The 3,765-nt window shown below is 45.4% G+C and overlaps 1 non-coding gene across 1 annotated transcript; it reads right to left on the reverse strand.

The window, feature by feature from the left end:
- Positions 1-1,160: 1,160 nt before the first annotated feature.
- On the reverse strand, positions 1,161-1,232 carry TRNAA-UGC (transfer RNA alanine (anticodon UGC)). Its single transcript has one exon. It is a non-coding gene; the product is annotated as a tRNA-Ala (tRNA).
- Between the last annotated feature and the right edge of the window lie 2,533 nt (positions 1,233-3,765).

Here is a 3,765-nt window from a genome sequence, read left to right on the forward strand (position 1 = left end):
GCTCGCTGCCCAAGTTAGAGGAGTTAGGCATTGGTCATATATCTGGTTCATCTTCTTTACGAGTTCTTCAAGGGCTTGGTATGCACCTTGGTGTTTAAATATTTCAAACGCTAGGTGTTTGTATTTTGTGGTCTTTGGACATTTGCATATCAGGAGTAGTCTTTCCTTTCATGTTAGGGGACATTCTATAAGTTAGTCACGGATGTTATGTGCAGGTTTTCCGCATTTGCAAAACTTGGGGTAAGTTTTGTTGATTCTTAAGAGGTAGTACGGAAATTTACAGTATACAGTAATTTCCTCGCTGGTGTATTCTTTTGTAGTGTAATGCGGTGGTATGAGGGCAATATTTTTATCCACTCATGTGTGGTTGTCCCTCTCCATGTGTAATTAACTAGTCGGCCAATTTTTGTGAATCTTTTTATGTAATTGTGATTCCATGAAGAGCTTGCTTACTGGTATGGTGAGTGGCGTGCCTTAATTTGTGGTTTCTTAACCGGCCATCATGCCGCCACTGTTGCACTTCCTGTTGATCATCGGCCTCTTTGAAAGCAGTGGACTACACAATCACCAGTTTAAAAATTTAACTATAGCTCTTGTCAAAATTTTGATTTCAGCGTAAATTGCCGGCAAGTGGAGGGGCCCTGCTCCCTCTAAGAAATGTTGGGGTGGCGCCCCCCCTCCCCGCCCTCCACCCCGGTTCCGGAGTCCCTGCCGAGCAGGTTCGCCGCCACTCCTTTATGTAAGCTTTTATCAAATTATAAATAGCCCATTTAGAACATCTTTCATAAATTTATTACTGAGCAATGTAGACATATATACCATGAGAAAAGAAAACTTGCGTTAAGCTCCTCTAAGTGGGGTGACGACGATAGCGGGCAGCCGTGTTTTAGGGTCAGAGTGGATCTAACCTGGATCCTTCCTCCATGGTGTCGGCGAGAGCAGCAAATTGAGAGCGAGAAAGGGAGAGTAAATTTATGAAACGAGGATGAGTGTGAGGGTTTTAGGGGAAGGCGAGCGAGGAAAATGCAAGACTCATGGTATTTTTCTTCCTTTGGCGACAGCCACCCCGGACACTAAACTCAAAAAGGGTTGAGCGGAGTGAGTATCTTTTCTGTTTACTCATGCCCCACGGTGTGACGAGGAAAAAAAAGCCGGTCTCGTGGAGGTGCCGGGGATCGATCCCGGGGCCTTTCACATGCAAAGCGAACGCTCTACCACTGAGCTACACCCCCCGGTCTCCTCCCATCGGCGATAAAGAGTACACCTCCGAAGGTACCGCAATAGGCCGTTAGATTGCAAACATTACGTCTACTGTTCAACACCTGATCAGAAGCTGGAAAGTCGGAGGGGAGCCCCGGCCTGCCTCTCCCTCTCTGCCTGCCTCGCACGAGCACACATACGAGATTATAAAGCCCTCGAAACATAGAGAATAAGGCAGCAGCTGTTAGCCCAGCGCCGACTCACGCTGTCAGGTTAAAGCACTTCGAGGGTTAAACACACAGGCACATACGCAGCTTATGATAGATATGCACGCACTAGAAGAATCAAATCGATTATTATTTAATTACAGCTGACGTGTGCACGAAAAGTAAAGACTACCGTAGAAAACCAACGGGGAACGCTTTGGCGATAGCAAAAATGACAACAGGAACAAAAGTACGCGTGTGCCGTCAGTATATGCTACTGGCAGGCCGACTCGGGCTGACGCTGTCAAACTAAACATCTCTATTAAGGGCTCTAACCTTGGAAGCTAATCGAAAACCGCCGCTTTTAGTTTGTGCCTTTGAACAAAAGCGGGTAGAGTCCAGAGCCTTTCTTTAGAGACCGGGCAACTGCCATCGTGCTTACGCAGCGCCGTCTAAGATTTATCGTCGCCATGATAGAATGTGGGATCGCGCAGTTGTGCTTTGGCCTGAGGGTGAGCGGCAGCTGTTTTCTTTTCTAGTCGGCTTTAATTTCGGTACTGCAGTTCGCATGACGCGAAAATTATTTCTCGAGATTGAGTCAAGCTCCCTGAGACGACATGCGCGGAGCTTCAGGTAGCAACGAAGCTCCACAGAAGCTCGTCGAAACGCAACAGTGCGCTGGCTGTGCCTGTGATTAGCATTGGAGGTTAGTGACGGCTCGTTATAAAAGCATTTGCCTCGAATGGCTTACTAGATTGTTATATTCCAGTTGTAAACAGCGCGAAGAAAAAGCACGACAGGCCTGCAGCCCTTTTAGAGATGGCCATTCGCACTGCACCGGGTCTTCCATTTCTGATCGAATGTGTGTGCGCGGAAGCTTGCGCAGACTCATCGCACTCCCACCCTCAGAGCATGCGCCCAGCTAATTATACTTACTCTTCGTAACTTGCTTTTCTATTTCACACCAATCATAACCGCTGCTGGATCTATTGCGGCCGATCCATCGCTGGTCGCATTGTTCATACGCTCGTTTCGTTCCTTTATCGGTAGTTAGGCAAGACCGCAATATAGAATCGAATGCTTTCGGAGAAAAAACAGTCACTTTGAAAAGTTGCGCGCAGACACGACAGGCGCATTTACTGCGGCTTTCCGTGCGGCGTTGGCGAGTTTAACACGCAAAAAATCGAGCCCAGATTAGACTACTGCGTTATCAATGTAGAACAAGGCAGCTTTCGTCGACCGGCCTGTGGTACTCGGCTTTCGTCTTTTTGTCGGCACATGCATCGCCATCCACTTTTCACCTGCGTGAAAGTTGATTCCAAGGTATAAGTTTTGCTGAAAAACACAAATAGCTCAAACATAATTGAAACAGTTACTCCCCTTTCCTTTGTACATAGGTTGAAAAATTGGCGTTGAGGTCCGTTTTAAGTGTACCGAGCAGACGCAAGAAGTCTTTCCTGTTAATGCTTGCAACTCAAAGCCGTCGGTGCTGTTCGTCCGCAGGAAAGTGATGCAGCTGAAAAAGCCTGCAACCATAATGCGGCTGGCCATGTGTTACGCATGCTGCCATTTGCAATTTTTTCGCTTTCGGTAGTTGCTGCATCCGAAGACGACGCAATGGTTTCCACTCAATCTTGAGTTTTTTGCCATGAACAACTGTCATCAATTAAATTTTACTTTGTGTTTGGAATGTGTTCGTCTTGATGTACTCTTAATTTTATGATCGTGAATTTTGGAGCGTTTCTATTTTGCTTTTTTTTGTGCTTTATTGTTTGTTGTGCTGTATTGTGTGTATTATTTGTGCGGTATTTTCATACATAGAAAGTTATAGTACGAAAGTTTGCCATGTATAATGTTGCTGTACACGTTCCGAACATATTTGTCTTCCAAGTGTTATAATGCCAAATTCTTGCAAGGGAGCCTGGGCCTTGTCAAGCTGTTCGTCACAACTTTTAGCCCTGCCTCCTCTTTTTCTATGAAAAAAACGTAAATTGACTTGGCTAAATACATGGTTTGAGATGAACTTTTTTGGTGCGAGATCTTGGTTCGAGGCCACGCTATGGAAACTCTACAAAATGAAGTCTAGGAATACGGCCGCCTCTATATTTCTTATATAAAGAGCATGCTAACTGCAGCGACTGAAAAGTTTATTAATTATTTTCGTTAATCGCAATATTGACGACAGCAGTTCACCTCTGAATATGTGTGCTATGGCCGCATAGCCTGAGTGCGAAAACGGCGTTCGTGTACTGCTCAAGCTGTATATTTAAAAAAAATTATGAAACTAACTTTGAACCCACTGTGCTGATGAATCTCCTTCGACTTCCTTCGACTTGTGTTGGTTTGTTAGTTTGTGTTA

The sequence above is a fragment of the Amblyomma americanum genome, chromosome 1 (assembly GCF_052857255.1).
Source record: "Amblyomma americanum isolate KBUSLIRL-KWMA chromosome 1, ASM5285725v1, whole genome shotgun sequence".
NCBI classification, from domain to species: Eukaryota; Metazoa; Arthropoda; class Arachnida; order Ixodida; family Ixodidae; genus Amblyomma; species Amblyomma americanum.